Raw genomic sequence first — 12,293 nt, 5'->3', positions numbered from 1 at the left:
AGAAAGTCCTCCAGCTAGTTTGGCAGAGCTGTAGGTGGGAATTCCTAGACAAAACCCGGGTGGCATATAGAACCACATTGCTTGAGGACTTTCTGACCACACGGGAGTCAAAGCGGTTCAATGCATGTGCGCCACAGCACGCATACACACATGAACGTTTGTTAGGAGTGAAAAGGGATGAGGACATGACAGCAGGTGCATGGGGTCCAGAAGAGAAAAACTGAGCAAAGAGGAATACAACCCTCCTTCACACATCCTCTTGGACTAGATCTGAGCCTGTATGGAGTCAGGGGTTAAGGTTGCTAAAGGAGTTGTTTGTAAGGAAACTGTTAGTCTCCAGAATCTCAAGAATAGCTATTAATATGGCAGGGGCAAACTTTAGTACAAAGTTCAGAAGTACCAGGGCACATAGCTGAGGCTATGTGGAAGACAGCAGGGATCTAACATGGTGAGGACAGGAGGACATCATCATTTTAAATAAAATAAGTTCCAGTTTCTCCAGCATGCAGAAATTGCAGCTCAGGAAAAGGCATGAGCATTTCCGGCTGTAGTTGTGTGTACGTTCACTGGCTGCTGATGTAAGTAAGAAGCCCTGAGAAAAATAATCAAGAAAGTGTATTCATGAACATCTGTGAGGCACCCAGGGAAGCCTCAGAAATTTCTAGAAAAGGCTTTTAAGAGACAAAGAGGTGCAGGTGCTGTGCAATCAAATTTGTCCAATAAACAGTGAAATTTATATTCTTACTATCACACTGTGGGTCCCCAGCTTGTGAAGACAGTCCTCACTCAGAGGACAACTTCTTGCCAGTTTACATAATGAAAGATAGACCATTAAATAATGAAATGATGAAAGACAGACTGTCCTCATTTTAAGTTATGGAACCATATCAGATCCTTCCATCATGATGGTGGATTAGAAAATGAGTGAAGGTGCTAGACAGTAGTCTCTGAGTCTTCTAGCAGGGACTAGAGACAAAACTGTACAATTTGGTGCCAGGGAAAGCACAGAGGTTGACACAAGGAAGGGCACTTAATTGGGCTTCTGAAGTGACTGCAAGGATGGAGATGATAACTGGAAGCTGTGCTTTAGATCCTTCTGAGGACTTTAAGGAGTAACACAACTGAGCCAAAGGAGCACGGGTCAGAGCTGAGTGACTTCTAGAAGTGAGCGCAATATCACGTGTGCTGAGTCAGCACTTGCATATGAGAGCTAGGTTCACCGATGTCTCCATGACTCAGGGGCAGAATGGAACTAAACATTGTATTACAGCTTCTTAAGTGGACATGAATTTGTCAAATCATGGAAGAGTCTTTAACATCCTATGAATTTGACTTTTTCAGGAGAAGATAAAACAGCTAATAGGTATAAATAAGCTCAAATACCTACACTTAAAAAAGTAGTTTTTGAAAACTTTTAGTTCTGGCAGAAGTTTAGTCCTATAAAAATACTTCATAAAATTTGGAATAGAAAGAAAATTTTATGCACATATCCCCAACCATGAACTTTTGAATTTTTGACCAGAAGCATGCAACTCTGTAAAACCACAAAATGTAAGACATGATCTATTTCTGCTCAATTATAACTAAGCTGTCAGAAGTTGAACCTCCTCTCTACAATGTTTGAGTGCATTTGCAGCTCAGAAAAAAGTTCAGCTTCTATCAGTTAATCTAGAGGTTGCTGTATTAATAGGTTGTACACTTCATCGATTTTTAATTAATTTCTGAAGAGACAGAGTATAACTACTACAGCCCACAAACATCTCCTTTCTTATTGCAATCCACATCTTTATTGATCAGTTGCCTAAAGAGCAGAAGTAATCCATTTTAAGTACCCTCCCTGCAAGAGTGTGCAACTGCAGATGCCACATAATCCACTCCAACCCTCTCCACCCCTCCTGTTGTAATCACTTTGTCTGGAGGCCTTGGGAGGGGAAACTGTAGCCTGGTTGGGAATTTTCTTGATCCAAGCAGATCGGCTTTTCATTCACCATTTATTTAAGAGGGAAGGAGAAATGTCTCATATGCATTTAATTTACTTTTTTTGTTATTTTTGTTTATCTTTATGATTTTATGTTTTGGCTTCCTGAAAAGGGATTTTCAAGTCCCAAGGAGGTTGTTGTTCAGACGGAACTTTCCAAAAAACTTGCGAAGAGTGGTAAATGGAATTTCTGAAGAAAATGCAGAGAACAAGAAGAAAACAAACCTGTTAGCTCTGCCAGCCTCAGGAATCTGTAAATGGTACCCCCATTCACTCCCCTGTACCCCGATATTGAAGTCTGGGGTTGGCCTAACTGCTGCAGGGTTTGCTTTCCTCCTTCCCATCGTAGATCTGAAATTTGCTCTACCGACCCTACAAAGAAAAATTGCTACTGCCAGACAGCCTTACAAAATTTTGGCCTTGGTTCATTTAATCTGACCACAAATGTGTATTAAGTGCCAGTTAAAAGCCAGGCAAGCTTCAAATTGTGGAAGATACACAGTTGAATTCACAAACACAACAAATGCAGGCGTGGACCATAGTAACAATGTAATGTAGTGCCACACACTGCTCACACGCGTGTGTTGATGTTGGTGTAAACAAAGCCATTGCACTATAGACCTATGAAAGCACAATGGTGATAATAAATGACTAAGCTACTGGTTTATGTATTTACTATACTATACTTCCATCATTATTTTGAAATTTGCTTCTTCTACTTAATAAAAAATGAAAGCTTGCTATAAAACGGGGTGCTGTGTTATGCGGGTTGTAACCTGTACATCTCAAGTTTACAGTGAATTTTGATTGCATTAAGAGACATTATTGAGTGATGGAACTATGTCGTCTAGGTTTGTGTAGGCATGCATGTAATGTTTGTGCAAAGGCAGAATCACCTCACATTTCTCATAATGTCTCCAAGCAATGCATGCCTATAGTTGGTTTTGAAAGTGCCTCCAGAGACAACATCCTTGGAGAAGCCAGAAAAACTAAAGAGATTTATCTATAAGCCTTCAATGGTTGTTACTTACAAGAGTTCTCTTTGATTTCTTAGAGCACTAGTCTATGTGGCAGTCGTTCAATTATGTGTACATTTATTAATGTCATATATGGCTATATAGCCTAATGAATGTAATTTTGTGAGTATGATCATATAGCACAGTGGTCAAGATCATTGTTGTCGGAGTCAAACTGCCTGCAGTTAGCTCTTGGTGCTGGTGAGCTTTGTCATGCACTAGCTTTGAACTTTGGGCAAGTTATTTTACGTGTATATATGTTAGTTGCCTTATCTCCTAAAGGAAATAATAGCATAATAGTAATAAAAATCTCATTGGATTCTAGTAAGTTTCTTTACACATATCACCTGTCAGAGTAAGTGCTTAATAAATATTACCTATATTATCTTTATAAATAGACATAATGGAAACATGCACAATTAAAATTTGTCTTTCCCATATGATGTCAGTGCTCTCAATGAACTGCAGACTGCTCCAAATTGATCTTCCATGGTGACTATTACTATTATTACTTTTCCAGAATATCTTACACTTAAATTAACACTGAATAGCAGATTACATTGTTAAACAATTTATAGCATTATATGAATAGTGTAAATTCCGTGTTGTAGTTCAAAGAAATGGAGGAAAATTCGGTGCCTGTCAATAGGGGAATGGATAATAAATTGTGTGAATATGCGTGTATGTGTGTGTTTATATTTGTTTATATATTGGTGAATGTTTGTATAATTTAATGCAACACCAAGAAGCAATAAACTAGATTACTTATAACAATGTGTATGAATCTAAAAGCACAATGAATAAAACATGACACTGCAGTACTCAAACTATTATGTATTAAAAATAATACAGAGCATCACTTTTAAAAATATAGATGAAACTAAATAAACATACAAAAGATAGATTGGAAGGATATGCATTAAGACACTATTTCAAATACTTATGATGACTAGTGGAGTGGGATTTGGGTGGGAATTAGAAGATAATGATAATAGTATGCATAAATTATAGAATATGATTAGCTCTAAATTTATGTCTACCTAAGATCCTAAAAGAGGGAAGGAAAAAAATCACATATATAGCATCCAGAAATAGACTCAGAGGTTTGGATGCAGGAAGTATTTTTGGCCAGTCTTTCAGGATCAACAGTCATAAACCACCAAGAAAAGCAGTATTGGTTGGAAGAAAATGATGAGCTATGGTGAAATTGCATCCTCATCTCATGGAGAGTGCTGGAGCTGGAATAATCATCAAATCATCGTAAGGCTATGAACTTTGTGACTCTACATCAACCAGTCACTGGATGTGGATTTCCCCTTGTGAGAGGAAAATATCCCAAGCAAAGCACATCCTTTGTGGTTGAGTTGGGCTGGGTTGGATTGGGTTGGGTTGTCAGTGCCCGAGAACGATACAGCTGAGAGCCATTGGCAGCCAACACCAGCAGGCGGGGTATGGGTACCTTGGTCCAGAAGAGGTTTCTGGGCAGCACACCATAGCTGCTATTCCATGCAAGTACTCATGCACACACACACTCAATCACATTATTGTGACTATTTCAGAAAAGTATATTTCAAATGAATGGCAAAAATTTTTCATTACATTTTATTAAAATGACAGAAAATTGATTGTCCTCAATATTCTAAAATCCTTTTAAGAACTAAACTTCACCAAGTCTCTTGAGGATCATAGTTGCAATTGAAAGTGTAAGAATTGCCATATTAACTCCTCCCTGCCAGAACAAGACAGTCATAGAAATTCATCTTCTTTAGAATGATGGGAAAATCATTCAAGGACAAATAGAATTAGAGACAGAAGTTACTACCCCTAACAGAGCAGGGTTTCAACTGATTACCTTTTCTTTCCCTTATGATGATTATCATATTTTTAATAACAAGGCAGTATTTGGGATAGTATATACATATTAAGTCACTGGATCCTCAAGGGAGATATTAGTATTAAATTCCCATTTAATGGGTTAGGAAAGTGAAACACACAAATGTGTACATTGACCAACATCAAGTACCAGTAAGTGGCCAGGGTTTACTTCTAGAGTCTACTGTCTTAAACTTAGGATGCACTAAAATTACTTTATGGAAACACCTCCAAGACTCTCACTGAATATTTGAAGGAAGACATCTACTCTGTCTATTTAGTGTTCTCTGTGTCTACTATTGACCCACAATTTAGTATTTCAGATGGATAATAAATTTTGCAGTTCCATTTATCATGGAATGAAAATATAAAGCTAGAGGTAACTTCAGAAATCATTTAGACCAATCTGTCTCTTTTAAAATGGAGGGGAAATGAGTTCCTGTGGTCATAAACCTAGTTAGCCATATGTCCAGGACTACTTCTGTCTCACCCCACTCATGCCATGAATCCTGCTGCTTGAAAGACTTCTCAGTCAGTTCAGTCCATAGAGCCCCCTTAGTTTCTCTTCATGCATGATTTGCATAAAATAAGTGACTACATCCGAAAAAGAGGCTTTCTTCCTTTGAACATGCTCATATCTTTAGCCCTAACAGTAGTAAGCACTATAGTGTGATTTTTTTTCCCTCGGAGATAGAATTGCTTTTAGAAGGAAAGGAAGAAGAGAGGAGAGATTTTCATTTGAAGCTAGATTTCCTGAAGTTTCCTGTTATTAAGAAAGCTTCAGGTTATTAAAATGAAAATAGAAAAAAATGCACTGTTCCTAACTCCAGAGACTAATGCCTGTGAGACCTGACTACAGCTTGAGATTTTTAGCTCCGTACACGTATTTGATGAAATTGTCACATGGCTAATATGTGAGAAGCAAATATTTATTGTCAGAAATAATCCAGACTCTCTTAACTTCCTGTAGCGTCCTGCAGTTGGGCAAAATACATTTTCACATCAAATGAAAGCATAATAATCACGGACTTTTAGCTAGATAGCTGTGACTCAATTTCTATAAGATTGAAAAGAAGGTCATTGCCATTTGTTCATCCACAACTGATATTTAAAAATTATGTCATTTACTGATTTTTTTTCCATAGAAAAGTTCATGTGAGTTGATTCTAAACAAAGATTAAAACTTTAAATTCAATTTTCATTGGATTTCTATATCAAAGTACATTTTTGAAAGTCAAAAGTAAAATCTGACTTTTTCTGTTAGTTTATGTTTACTGTGATGTACATTTTAATAGGTATGAACAAAATATAAGTATTATGTTTTTGATATGAGATGTCCCCCAAAAGTTTATGTGTGAGACAATGCAAGAATTTTCAAAGGTGAAATGATTTGATTCTGAGAAGCATGACCTAATCAATGGGTTAATTCACTGATATGGATTACCTAGGTGGTAACTATAGTCAGATACGGTGTGACTTGTGGGAAGTAGGTCACTGGTGGTGTGACTTTGGGGTTTATATTTTCTCTGGTGAGCAGAGGTCTCTCTGCTTCCTGATTGCCACATCCTGAGCTGCTTTCCTCTGTCATGCCTTTCCACCATGTTGTTATGTCTCACTTTGGACCCAGAGTTATGGAGTCTGTAGGCTATGGACTAAGACCTCTGAAACAGCAAATCAAAACAAACTTTTCCTCCTCTACATTGTTCTAGTCAGGGCTTTTGATTACCAGGATGAGAAAGCTAACTAAAACAATAAGTAAGCAATCTTTGAAAACTTATGGCATAGGAGAGAAGGTATGAAAATGATGAAATTATGAATAATTTAGGTAATTATAAATTCTGAATAATTGGATAAAATCAGATTTGTAGCACTTGGATCATGAAGTAGACAAAATTGCCCCTAAAACATTTATCAAAAATCCTCCTGCATGTTGTGTGATAAATAGTAGACGCTTATAGCAAATGTACTATTTTATTAACTCACAGAAAACATTCTGAAACATTGAAGACTTTTAGATCTATCTTGTTGATGACCTTTATCTTCATCAAGTTCCTGAAACCTTTGATATATTTATGATGGGTGTCAAATCACTTAGTATACTCCCTAGTAATTCTTTCTCCTTACATGACAGCATCCTCAGGTGGTCATTATTAAAATGAGATTTCAAGTTGTAATAATTCTGAAATTTGGTATCCATGCATTAATCACGATTGGGAGGTTATGGTATATCTATCCCCATTTGCAAACATTTATTGAACACCCATGGTGATATATGAGCTGAGGTTTAATTTTTTTTTAATTGGCAATTTAAGTCAGGGTCATTCTTGTCCATTCTAGAACTGTTGATATTTATCTTTGAAACAATAGTAAAAGTTCACATGTTCAATACCTACTATATGCTAGCCACTATGGAAGTGCTTTGAGTACACAACTTAATCCTCTCAACCTGTGGAATGGGTGCTGTTGACTAAATAAATTGTTCAGAGTCACACATCTAGACCATGGCCAAGCTGGGGTTTGAACCAGGTGATTGATTCCAGATTCTGCATCCATACCCACTCCACCATCTGCATACCCTATGAGCAAAGCAAGAATGGAGTCTCAAACTTACACAATTAAAATTCCTGATAAATTACAAACAGTTCTGTAATTAATTGGATTTTAAGTATAAAATTTTTAGAAGTTAATCAACTATATTATGTGCTGAAATTCACAGAAATCTCTGATAGTATTGTTTGTTTCTAGAATAAAAACAAGGATCTTTCAAAGTCATGGAGTTTAACTGTGCACATTAATTTCTCCATACCCACATGTCCCTGTGAAGTGTTAGAAGAGGGTATAGACTTAAATATGTAGGCTCCAGAGTCCCATAGCAAGGCATCAAATTCCACTTCTGCCACTCATTAGGGGGATGACTTGGAACAAGTAAAATGACCTCTCTTAGCCTTGACTTTCTCCTATTTAAAATGGATTGAAAACAGTATGTATTGCAAAGGATTGTTTTAACTGGCTGATGTAGAAGCATGCTGTTGGTGCCTGCTGTGCCCCAAGTTCTGATCAATGCTAGCTATAGTAGGGGCAGTCCCATCATGTACTCTACCTGAGTGTACCCAACCTGGCCTGGCCCAGCATGGTCGTGAAAACTGCTGCAGGGCAGAAAAGGATATTTCTTTTCCTACCAGAACAGCATCTCTCCACCATAATGAATGGTCTTTTGTGATTCATCCTCAAACTTCCAGGGACTTCATTCAGTTTATATTTGTCATTTCTACTTCTAGTAACTGTCTCCCTTCTTAGTTTCACCACACTTTCATCTTAAGGGTGATTCCATTTGAAGGAGTCTAACAAAAAATGTGGCCTTAATGAGATGTTTCAGCAAGAAAATTTTGTCTTAATGACTGTTTTGTTAAGTAATCTTTTAAGAAAAATCCAGACTATTCAACATTCTAATTCTAGGTATGAAAGTGGGCCTAAGGTGGCAGTCAGAATTAATGATTGGAAAGTATGCCTCTGTAAAATTGTGTTTTCTAGTTATACAGCAACTGTACAAACCTATTTAGATGGTTTGGCAATGATGTGCAGTTGTTCTTTTTCTTTTTTATTGCTATTGATGATCGTCTTGTGGGTGGGAAAAGTTATATAGACTGGTCATTAGGTTTCCTGAATTTAATTCTCATTATTTTGAAGAAAATAGTTTTTCTGGACAAAAGATATTAAGATTAAAGATAGTCTGTCACCTACTGGAGTTTTGCATATGGAATACCAAAGAATTAGTAGAATTTTTGAAATTTTGTATTATGGAATGTCATTACAGTGTCTTTATTTGGGCTACTATAACAAAATACAAAACTAAGTGACTTATAAACAACAGAAATGTTTTTTCTTATAATACTGGAGGCTGGCAAGTCCAAGGTCAAAGTGCCTGCTAATTTTGTATCTGGTGTGGATCCACTTCCTTATGACTGAAAAAGCCAAGAATCTCTCTGAGGTCACTCATACCATTCTTAAGGGCTCTGCCCTATGACTTTATGACATCTCAGAGGTCTCATAAGAGATAAAATAACATCACATTTCGGGGTAGGATTCCAACATATGCATTTGGAAGGTGCACTAACATTCAAACCATTGCAGTATCTTAAGTTTCTTGAAGAATGTTAGTTCTCTATTGGTAAAATATATATTACTATTCTAGAACATGTTTAAGAAACAAATTACATTTCTGTTACAATACTATTTAGTTCAAGGAATCATTATCACCTAAATTACAAAGTCAAAAAAGACATAATTATTCTCAATTTACTTGTCCTTCATTTTTCAATCAGTTACCAAGGGTGATCATTTTATTTTACAGATATACCTTGGAATTATCCTCTCTGTAGTATTCCTTCTGGCCTAGTTTAGAAGAATCATCCTCTTGTGTGTATGAGCCAGAATATCATAAAGGATACAAGCAAAATTCCTGAAAAGTAATAGTGAGTGGTAGGATCCTGGAGACCAGATGTCCTAAGTGGTGCTCAGTTAGAGAGTGTGAGAAACCCCTACCCAGCGTGGGAGACTCAATTAAAAAGTCTGATAATGGATGTAACTCATGGACTGCTGGCTTTCAAACTTCATTCGACAGCCCTGTTAGTTGTATTTTGTACTGTGGCAGTGGTTCCTGTCCTCAGTTACATTTGTGTCCCATCCATCCGCTGGTTCTGGCATCAGAGGGCTGTTTCCAAGAGTCGGGTGAAAATTGGGTCACTCCCCTTTTAAAACAACTTCCCCATTACTGTGATGTATACTGTATGATACAAAATTCAAGATCCTGTCCCTTGACAGGTAAGGGGTCCTTCTTAGATCTGGCCTCTGTACTTCTTTCCATCTCACGGCTCACCTCTACCCATTTCTCATGCACTGTGCTTCAGAAATACAGAATTATATAGCTTTTTCCAAGTGCACAGCTTACTGAGGTCCATGCTTGTGTTTTCTGCTTGCAGCTTTGCTCTCTAAACCTTTCTTAGGTCTGGGGACCTCTCTGTGTACTTCTCTCAAGCACACTTGCAAAGCTATAGTAAATATATTCTCAGAATTCAGCTGTCCTTAAATACTTTGCATGTATCACAGCAATTCATTTGAGTTTTATTCCATATCTGCCCACTTAATTAATTAGCATCTGTCTTCCTTTAATGCATAGGCCTTACCTTATTCCTGTTGTCTCCCTAGAGTCTTGCAGTGTTAAATAACATATTTTGTGTTAGGACGAATATGGACTTGTCTTAACTTATGACCAATGTGCTTTCTATATTCTGATGTGCAGATGGTAAGAAGGAGAATGCTGGATGTTTTTGCAGACATTTCTTAAACGAACAAAATATTTGGGGAAATGTGAAAATGCTATATCTTCAAAGCAATAGGTTTATTTATTTTTGATTCTAAGTCATATAAGGATTATATGTGTTCAGATTCACCTAATTTCAGGAATTTCCAATTGAGGGTGCTCAAAGAGAAAGTATTATGCGGGAAAGAGGGCAAAAATGCCATAAATACCATTTGTGGGTTGATTTCAGAAAACACTAGTACATATGGTGTCACCTTACTGTTGACTGATTGGCCTGTAGCAGGTGGCATCTCCAACAGTTGTATTTAATGGACATTTATATAGAGTTTGGTCCATGATGCTGTTTGAAGCAATCTTCTCTTTACACTGCACCAGGTCTACGGTTCATAATTTTTTGACCTATGTGATTTATGTGTCTGTTTTCCACAGCTTTTGTTTTGATATCAGAAACCATTAATCCTTCAGAGTCCTGCAGTTGTACTGTTAACTGCCAAAAGCATTGATTTGCAATTGGCATGAGAGTATGCTTCAACCATTCTATAATTCTGATCTGTTTGTGAATGATGACTTTTTTGACAGTGAAATTGTTGAGTATAGAATTTTTCTTGATACTTCAATAAAAGTACATTCACTCTAATCTAAGCTATGCCTCTGAGTCGAATGTCTTGGTTTACATGAACTTTTTAATTAATGATAGTATTTAATAGCTCTAAGTCTCCCCACCACTAAGGTACAATTAATAAACTAATTATTATAAATATGGATCACTACTTTTATAAGTTCACATAGTAATATTTATTTTATATAACTAACATGTATATGTGTGTATGGAGGGGAAGTCGGCTCTATCTCTTGTTAGCAATCAGCAATGGATTTTATTTTTAATTTCCTTCTAAGGTTTTCAAAGATAACATATGAAAGTCTAATCGTGAGTCATTATAAGCTATGTTATTTCACCTGTGGGTTCTTACAATGACAACTAATGTCACAGAGACTTTTTAAAAATTATAGATTTTTAAGACCCCAAGGATATGCTTCATCTGTGAATAATTAATAAGAATAATATGATTCTTTAGCCTTAATAGAATCTATGATGGTGAAATGAAATATGTTAAAAATTATATTGATAGACGTATTTGTTTGGAGTGGGTGTGCAGGACAAGATGACATTAAACTCACACTATAGAAAAACAATAGTGAGGAATATGTGGGTCAGTGCAGGTGTATGTTAGCTGATCTGCTAAGACACCTACACACCACACTAATGAAGGGATGGCAAATGGGTATCCAGTCTCTCAGGTACACCATCTGACATTCAGTTCATGGACAGGTGATTTATTTCACTTTGGAGGACTTTAAGGGGAAAAGCAAAAAAGCTGCCCCCCCACACCAAGAATAAGATTAATAATAATTAGAGAGAAAACCAAGGTTTTCTCTAATTGTGGAAATATTCTGAAATGCTAGTTTTACTTAAAGAAATGAAGCACTTTCAACTAAATGCTAAGAGATTCCTTCTTAGAATATGGAAAAAGCTGGGCATTGACTAACTCTCTTAGTGGTTCTTGATGTTTTCCAGGGAATGATGTACTTAGAGGAAAGACGGCTTGTTCATCGGGACTTGGCAGCTCGCAATGTCTTAGTGAAATCTCCAAACCATGTGAAAATCACAGATTTTGGACTAGCCAGACTCTTGGAAGGAGATGAAAAAGAGTATAATGCTGATGGAGGAAAGGTAGGTATCTTTTTAAAAACAATATTGATTTAAAACATAGTATGGTAGCCTTTTATCTTCTTTTACTTTTAAGGAAGAACCCAGTGAGCCTGAGATTTAGAAGATAATAAATCCCAGTTCTACCATTTGCCTTAATTCCTGCCCTGGGTCAAATTATACACAAATTATACGTGTATGTATATATATATATATACACATATACACGTACATATATACATATATTATATATACATATACATTATATATGTATATATAAAGGAGATATATATATATATCTCCTTTATCCTGTCATTTCTCAAAAGTAGCCAAAATAAGGTGAGGCATATCTAAACCCAGGTGGTCTTCATGTTAGATCCAGTATTAGGAAGTGGATGG

At 36.6% G+C, this 12,293-nt stretch overlaps 1 protein-coding gene across 1 annotated transcript in view; it reads left to right on the top strand.

Moving 5' to 3' along the window:
* ERBB4 (erb-b2 receptor tyrosine kinase 4) overlaps positions 1-12,293 on the top strand; it is a 1,167,248-nt gene that overhangs the window by 1,098,591 nt on the left and 56,364 nt on the right.

Source organism: Sciurus vulgaris (genome assembly GCF_902686455.1).
Source record: "Sciurus vulgaris genome assembly, chromosome: 3".
NCBI classification, from domain to species: Eukaryota; Metazoa; Chordata; class Mammalia; order Rodentia; family Sciuridae; genus Sciurus; species Sciurus vulgaris.
The sequence above is the reverse complement of the archived record's forward strand: the minus strand, read 5'-3'. Positions and strand labels throughout refer to the sequence as shown.